This window comes from Schistocerca serialis, chromosome 2 (assembly GCF_023864345.2).
Source record: "Schistocerca serialis cubense isolate TAMUIC-IGC-003099 chromosome 2, iqSchSeri2.2, whole genome shotgun sequence".
Lineage (NCBI taxonomy): Eukaryota > Metazoa > Arthropoda > Insecta > Orthoptera > Acrididae > Schistocerca > Schistocerca serialis.
The window spans coordinates 240,803,452-240,813,011 of NC_064639.1; positions in this window are offsets into that span (position 1 = coordinate 240,803,452).

Sequence of the window (9,560 nt, forward strand, 5' to 3'; positions counted from 1 at the left end):
TCTAATGACCTCAATGTCAACAGGATGTTAAACCCTAATCTTCCTCCTCCACACTGCTGCAACTGTGCCCAGGGTTGTGAATTGCAGATTGCCTGACCTATTACAGCCAGCCTTGCCACCACCATAGCAGTCACTCATCCCAGCCATTATACTACATTTTCTGGATGTCTCTTTTATACCAATGTCACTTCAGTACGAGGCTCTATTTCCCAGTTTCTTGTTTGATATGAAATTGTGAACCTACACATTAGACAGAGTTCTGTTTACTACTGAAAACATAAATCATAAGTTCTAAAAATTACAGTACCTTCTGTATTGTGTATCAGTTTTTGGAGAATGGAATACAGGTGAATTCATATCTGAGAGATCTACTATGGTTGCAGAAATTACTATAGTCTCAGCTGAAGAAGAAAGTTCGTGTTGATATCTCTGTAACTGATACAACTATCCCCATAATCAAAGCTGACACTCAGCACAGTGGCTGAGGGGAGTGACCATAAAGGCATCTTTAATGAGGTCTGGCAGATAACAAAATTAGTACTTATAACAAAACCCACCAATGGTCTTTTCATTTGTGTACTTAATTTTCCAGTGTACATATTGAAGCACAGCTTCACCATTAGGACTCTAGTTGTTTATCAAAAGAATTTCATTGTCTTGTCAACATGCCAGAAAACATTGTATCTGTGAGCTTTGTTGATCTCTGTTGGTTGTATTGTTAGCCACCTCAAGGGAAGACATGCTTTGTTGTGCTCCACATTTTACTTTGTGAGGTATACTAATGGCACACTGTGTTCATATTTGGCACACTAGTGTACAAGATATCACAAAACTAGCTAAGTGCAAAATTTGTACTATTCACACATTTGTTTACATATGTAAATGGCTCCCAGTGTTTCCTTTGTGTCAGAGTAGAGGAGATGTCATTAACAGATACTACTATAGAAAAATTGTTGGCTGAAATGAAGACAAAGCTTCTTGTTATCCCCTGTAAGTTGTGTATGAAGTCAATGAGTTGGATTTTGCATAAAAACTGCTCACAAACTAAACTTTATTATTTCAAGCAAGAAAAAGACAGTCACTTATGCAGTCAATAAATGCTAAGATACATTTATATACAACAATTCCAGTGATAAGTATCATTTTATTACTTTTTCTGCAGCTTTATATTTGTCTTTAGGAACATAAAGCCAAATTACGACAAAGGGAAAGCACTGTTTACTTACAGAACTGTTCTACCTGACATAGAAAAATGTTGCAAAATGGGAGAGAATAATTTTTGTTGTTACATCTGAAATGTTTTCTTACCACTTGCAGAAAATAATTCATTGTTTTTGTTAGACTCTTGGCCTGGACGTAATGACACCTCTGTCTTCAGGAGGATGACACATAGACTGTTAATATAATTCAGATCCCATGCAGATCTAATAGCATGATTCAACATGTTGGTAAAAACATTTTCAAGAGTGTAAAGCATTTTTCAGAAAATTGCCAGACAGTATAATTTCTGACAATTCTTTGTCATTTCAGATTTATCTGTGGAAAGGTATTATAAAACTTCAGTCATTTCTACATTATTAGTTTGCGCCACCACATTTTATTAATACGATCAAGTATTCTTGGTATGAAGCAAAATATGCAGAACAATGGCCATGACCATTTCTTATTCAATGCCATTTTTGTCTAAATAAAACTAGTAATGACTGTGAAGTGATTGAATGGATTAATTTTTCTTTTATCAGGTGTGTCTGCTGTAAGGATATTGTTTGTTTTCATCATCTGTAGACACTTCACATTTTTGTGATGATCAGGGGGAATAAACATGGAACTATTTCATTGTTAGCAAAATATAAATTATTCAAAAATTATCATAAGAATAAACATGAAACTGTTTCATTATCAGCAAAACACACATTATTCAAAAATTATAAGAATTATGCTAGAGGAATTGTTATAAAATATTTCATGTCAACAAATTATAGTCCTGATCTGCGGAAGTCATCTCTAATGTAACATCATACACTACCTTGATTTTCTTTCCTCTGCTAGTCACTTGTGTAACAATTACATCTGCAGCACCTTAGTGTCAATATACAATGCAAGTTACTTAAAAGAAACATGATTTGAGACATTTTCGGTATGATGAAGTGGTTGAAATTCACATGTATGCACTTTTGACTTTTCACTACATGATCTAATGTCCTCTTGTCATGACTCCATCCTCACCAGTTTGGTGCTAGGCAAGAACGGCTGTACAAATCACTGTTATAAGTGGTTCTTTTGTGGTGAAAATAAATAATTCAACATATTTTAAAAAATACTTGCAGTGTACCTTAAGAGCTAAATTTTTGACAGTACATTTCTTTCAGTGTATTCTTCCTGAGTGAAAAATTTCCGGATGGATTTTGAGATAGAGATTACTGACAAAACGCCACCTAAGAGTTAATAAGAGTGGAAAGCTAAGTACATTGTATGTGTTGGGGAAAGGGGGGGGGGGGCAGGGAGAAATAGACTGGTCAGAAAATAATAGATATAGTAAACCAAAAGGGAATGAAATATTTTTGCATTGTAGTATCATATTGTTCATTATGGTTGGATATGTAGTTTTTGTTAAATGTTACCCTACTGTGCTACATTACAAAGGGGTGCGAAGAAACACCAAGTACACTCATGCTTGATGGGCTCATTCAACATGTTCAAGATGCTCTTGCAGCAGCCACTGAAGGATCAGCATGCAACCAGCTACAGATTGTGGAATGTGTTGGAACAAACAATATCAGTCATCTGACTTCTGAGGTAATACTTAGATCATTCCAGCCATTGGGAGAACATTGTCCCCAGGACTGATTGTGGCATCACAGTTCTGAGTCAAGTGAAAGACTTGAACCACGGGCTTCAAAGGTTCTGTGACAGGCTAAGCTGTGACCTCTTAGACTAGTGCCATAGGGTGGGATTTATAATGTCCTTTAAATGGAACATGTTTGCACTATGCATCAGAAGCTGATAACCAGACAGCTGACTTTGTATGGGATGCATGCAATGGTGTTTTAGTCTTTGTAAGTAACAATAGCTCTAAGATACCTGGAAGTGTCACTATAAGCCTACAGCTAACAGTATTAAAATTGTAGTGATTAAATGCCAAAGAGTTCACAATAAAGTGCCAGAGTTTGAAGTGACCCGATAAAGCAGTTAAGCTCACGTAATTCTTCATACACTAAGCTGGTTAAAACTCATAACTGATAGCAGCAATATTTTTGGGAAAAACTTAAGTGTGGTTTGAAAAGAGGAGCTGATGTTACCTGGAGGAAGTGTATTTGTTACAACAGAAAAGAAACTCAAATCCAGTGAGATAAATAATAGAGCAATTAGTCTACGAAGGAGGTGGCTTACAAAACAATCATCCTAGAACATTGCTAAATGATTTGGGACCTGTATAAAATGTTACTTGTAGATGATATTGAATGCTTATTAAGGAGGGTAGCATGAGTGGTCATACGTTTGTTCCACCCCTAAATGAGGGTCACAGAAATGTTGAAGAAACTGAACTGGCAGCCACTTGAAGATAGATGCAAACAATCCCAGTAAAGCTACTTATGAAGGTTCAAGAATCAGCTTTAAATGATGAATCTAGAAATATTTGACAATCCCTTACAGCACACACAGAGGTATTGAAACAATAATTCTTTCAGTACTTCATATTCACTGAAGAGCCAAAGAAACTGGTATCTGCCTAATATCGTGTAGGGCCCCCACAAGCATGCAGAAGTGCCACAACACAATTTGAAATGGATTTGACTAATGTCTGAAGTAGTGCTGGAGGGAACTGACACCATGAATCCCACAGGGCTGTCCATGATTCTGTAGGAGTACGAGGGGGCAGAGGTCTCTTCTGAACGGCACGTTGCAAGGCATCCCAGACATGCTCAATGATGTTCATGTCTGGGAAGTTTGGTGGCCAGCGGAAGTGTTTAAACTCAGAAGAGTGTTCTTGGAGTCACTCTAGCAATCTGGACATGTGGAGTGTCGCACTGTACTGCTGTAATTGTCCAAGACCATCAGAATGCACAGTGGACATGAATGGATGCAGGTTATCAGAGAGGATGCTTACATGTGTGTCACCTGTCAGAGTTGTATCTAGACGTATCAGAAGTCCCATATCCCTCAAACTGCACATGCCCCACACCATTACAGAGCTTCCACCAGCTTGAACAGTCCTCTGTTGACATGCAGGATCCACGTATTCATGAGGTTCTGTCCATATCCATACACATCCATCCACTCAATACAATCTGAAATGAGACTTGTCTGACCAGGCAACATGTTTCCACTCATCAACAGTCCAATATCAGTATTAGCGGGCCCAGGTGAGGCATAAGGCTTTGTGTCGTGCAGTCATCAACAATACAAGAGTGGGCCTTCGGCTCCGAAAGCCCATATTGACAAGTTCAACATTATGACACTTGTTGACAGCTCAGCATTGAAATCTGCAGTAATTTGCAAAAGGGTTGCACTTCTGTCATGTTGAATGCTTTTCTTCAGTCGTCATTGGTCTTGTTCTTGCGGGATCTTTTTCCAGCCACAGTGCTGTTGGAGAGTTGATGTTTTACCAGATTCCTGATATTCACAGTACACTTGTGAAATGGTCACATGGGAAAATCCCCATTTCATTGCTACCTCGAAGATGTTGTGTCTCATCACTCATGTGTCGACAATAACACCATGTTTAGATTAACTTAAATCTTGATAACCTGCCATTGTAGCAGCAGTATCTGATCTAACAACAGCACCAGACACTTTTGTTACATAGGCGTTGCCGACTGTAGCGACATTTTCTGCCTGTTTACATATCTCCGTATTTGAATATGCAAGCTTATACCAGTTTCTTTGTTGCTTCAGTGTATGAATGGAACAGTAAGGTGCCCTGATAACTGGTACAATTCTTCCAGCACTCTATATGTAAATGGAAGAGTAAGGTGCTCAGATAACTGGGGCAATGGAAAGCAGCTGTGTGCTGCTCTTCACAATGGTTTACAGAGTATGGATGTAGATGTGGGTAGGGCACCACAGTGAAGTAAGTTCTATGTGTTGCTTACAATACTATGTGAACATATATTATTCAACAAAGCAAACTGTAGACCCAGTCATAGTGAGATCTGACTCAGAGATGTGCATAGGTGTATCATTTTCCACATTGTCAATGAAACATTGACTACATGCGCTTTGCTTCTTCTTCTTTGGGGTAGATACTCAAATGAGTGAAAACAGATGATGTGGTTGCCAAACAAGCATATTAAATTAAATATTGGCAAAAAATTTAACAACAGAATGAGACAAACTGTGGATTCATACACATTCTACCATGATTCACATGCTGAGTACTGCATGCTTAGTGGTGGATATTTCACTACCAGGCAAGCAGGCACACATCATCAGGCAAGAGTGAGACTTTCCCATAGCTGTGGGCTAGCACACAGTGTCAGGAGCAAGGTTCTGCTGTGGCTGGTGGTGGCCTTGTGATAGCTGACTTGTTACAAGTAGACAAACTGACATTTTGCAAGTAGTATTGTCCAAAAAATGCTGGAAAACATTTAACTGTGATATGGGGTTCATTCTGAGATCACTTCTGATACATGACTCAAAAAGTATAACTTAACTCTCATCCAGAAACAGAAAGCAAAAATTTTATAAAATTCATAGAGATCCCACTTTTTCTAAGACTGTTTTTTAGGAGTATAGTAATTTTGGTAATGCTCCATGCCACAACAAACAGGAGTACAAATAACCTTCCTCCAGTTCACTAAAAAGTCAAGTGCAGTGGTGGCTGGCCAGTAATTATACACTTTATGAACAAGTTGTAAGGGAGATGCAACTTTTGGAATTAGTTAAAGCTCCGATCTTCCCTTGTTTATTCTGTTAACATTTTACAATTAACTTATTTGTTCCCTTCCAACTGCCACCACATCATGCAGATCCAAATCCCATAAGACTTACATGCAATATTGCTAGAAATAAGACCCACCACCATAATATGCCAAACATCATGTTCTTGGAGCTAAGAGAGAAGAAAAAAGGAAAAAGAAGAAAAAATAAACTAAAACAACTCTTGACGCTGGTGATTTCACTCATACAAAATTCAAATAGTTGAAAAATGCAGAATATGATTTAAAAAAAGCATATGATGACTGCTGAGAAAGAAATTTTTCAGTTGATGACAAAAGTGATGTTATAACATCAGTCATCATGAATTTGAGTGAACAGTCATCATCATCATCAGATGATGAATTGACAGACACCATTGAGTAAAGATAGAACAGTCACTGTGGAAGGTATTTCTCTATATATTACCAGCAAAGACTTGCAAGAAGATAGTTATACTGTATGTCCTGTTTCTCTTCTTTCTGCAGTGAAGCAACAAGCTCCTGTAGAAATATGAGGTGCATTCAAGTTCTAAGGCCTCCGATTTTTTTTCTAATTAACTACTCACCCAAAATCGATGAAACTGGCGTTACTTCTCGACGTAATCGCCCTGCAGACGTACACTTTTTTCACAACGCTGACACCATGATTCCATGGCAGCGGCGAAGGCTTCTTTAGGAGTATGTTTTGACCACTGGAAAATCGCTGAGATAATAGCAGCATGGTTGGTGAATGTGCGGCCACGGAGAGTGTCTTTCATTGTTGGAAAAAGCCAAAAGTCACTAGGAGCCAGGTCAGGTGAGTAGGGAGCATGAGGAATCACTTCAAAGTTGTTATCACAAAGAAACTGTTGTGTAACGTTAGCTCCCTGTGCGGGTGCGTTGTCTTGGTGAAACAGCACACGAGCAGCCCTTCCCAGACATTTTTGTTGCAGTGCAGGAAGGAATTTGTTCTTCAAAACATTTTCGTAGGATGCACCTGTTACCATAGTGCCCTTTGGAATGCAATGGGTAAGGATTACACCCTCGCTGTCCCAGAACATGGACACCATCATTTTTTCAGTACTGGCGGTTACCCGAAATTTTTTTGGTGGCGGTGAATCTGTGTGCTTCCATTCAGCTGACTGGCGCTTTGTTTCTGGATTGAAAAATGGCATCCACGTCTCATCCATTGTCACAACCGACGAAAAGAAAGTCCCATTCATGCTGTCGTTGCACGTCAACATTGCTTGGCAACATGCCACACGGGCAGCCATGTGGTCGTCCGTCAGCATTCGTGGCACCCACCTGGATGACACTTTTCGCATTTTCAGGTTGTCATGCAGGATTGTGTGCACAGAACCCACAGAAATGCCAACTCTGGAGGCGATCTGTTCAACAGTCATTCGGCGATCCCCCAAAACACTTTCTCGAACATGTCGTCAGCCCGGCTTGTGCGAGCCCGAGGTTGTTTCGGTTTGTTGTCACATGATGTTCTGCCTTCATTAAACTGTTGCACCCACGAACGCACTTTTGACACATCCATAACTCCATCACCACATGTCTCCTTCAACTGTCGATGAATTTCAATTGGTTTCACACCATGCAAATTCAGAAAACGAATGATTGCACACTGTTCAAGTAAGGAAAACGTCGCCATTTTAAGTATTTAAAACAGTTCTCACTCTCGCCGCTGGTGGTAAAATTCCATCTGCCGTACGGTGCTGCCATCTCTGGGATGTATTGACAATGAAAGCAGCCTCATTTTAAAACAATGCGCATGTTTCTATCTCTTTCCAGTCCGGAGAAAAAAAATCGGAGGCCTTAGAACTTGAATGCACCTCGTAACTTACGGGTTTGCTGCTGGGTAACATTGTTGACCACTGCCGATATTTCGACAGGAGCACACGCTGCCATTCTCAAGGCACAACTGCAAAGAGGAAGCAATGTGCAAGGGAATTTAATACCTCGGTTCACAGAGGAGAAACAAGGAAGATACCACACACAGAACAAGTAACTGCAAAGTCAACACACAACAGAGAAACAGAAGTAGTGCTACCTCACCTGTTGATTAATAGTCACTATCGATATTTATGATGTTGATTATCTTTGGTTGTGTGTTGACTCTGAGGTTACTTGTTCTGTGTGTGGTATCTTCCTTGTTTCTCCTCTGTGAGCTGAGGTATTAAATTCCCTTGCATATTACTTCCTCCTTGCAGTTGTGCCTTGAGAATGGCAGGTTGTGCTCCTGTCGAAATATTAGTGCTGGTCGACAATGTTACCCAGCAGCAAACCCGTAACTTATTTGAACATTCAATTCATCAGGAAAAGTTAAGGTCTAACAAGCTCCTGTAGCTCTGGCATGAGCCAGGCCAACATTATATAGGGCATTGGTTTGCAGATGTGTAGGCTGTGACAACACTTCACTTGTAAGAATACTGGAGTGCATTCTCTTACTATCTCTCAACCATGCTTCTCATGCATGAACAAGATGGTGCTGCCACCATGGCCAAGTCTTCAGCTCACTTTGCAGGGTAGCATATATTCACATACTAGTGTACACACATGTGGAAGTTGCAATATTCAGACTTTTGTGGACATTTGTTGATGCATTGCCTATTGGCTTACTTATCTGTATCTTCACCCAATATTTATTTAATGAGTTTTTCTGATTTTTATCAGCAGTGTTGGCTGCCTTTGTCAAAATTCAGCCTGTAGTCCACCACCAGCATTGGAAGATGGGTATTTTATAATAACACTAGCAAAATGTCAGAAAAATTAATAAGAAAATGCCAACTAAAGATCATGAGATGGAATCCAGCAGTCAGTAGATCATGTAGAAGTTACTTCATGCAATATCATATGAACAGAAATCATTAAAATTAGTAGATGTATGCTGTTTCCTGTTACTAGTGCATGTGTGTGTGTGCTGAGTGTGGTGTCATCGTGCATGTGTGTTTGAATTGGCTGCCAACTGTATCAGTGCAGGCCGACCGCTGAAGGTCACCAGTGGGAGATGTGCATGTGCCGTGCTCTCTGACACTCCGTATGCTGGAGATTTGCACATATATACACATGGAGCAGCGCTGACTGACACTCTCTGTGGTCATCCAGTTGTACTGTTCATAGCAGTTGTTCTGTATCTCATTATGTATGGATTCCCAAGAGGCTTAATTTTGTTATTCTTCAGAGGTTTATAAATAAAGCTATATTTGTGTTACCTGGATCAGCTTTTTGCATTACTTGGTTACTACAATATGCATTTCTAGCATTCTGACCTCACAATGAAGGTCCTTAGCTAACCAGCTGTAGCCCTTATGATGAAATCGTGCTTCAAAATATTGCACAACATCGTCATATGGGCTTCAGTTGGTTATGAATATGTACATCAGTGAAAAGGGCTTTATTAGGTTTTGCATTTATTTTTCTGTCTCTGTTTTGCCAAGAATAGCCACTACGGCTACCATGAAAAGACTTGTGGTATCTTAAACTTGCAAAATTAATCTTTTGCTCTCCAAAAGAAGCATTGGATTATATAATATTAACCAAATTGTAAGGGAACGTGTGACAGGAAATCAAAGGTCTTTAAAACCTCGTACACAAAACTTCAAAGTTATTGGGTACCACAAATGTAAATTGTATTGTATGGTGAGAGGGAGAGTTAGG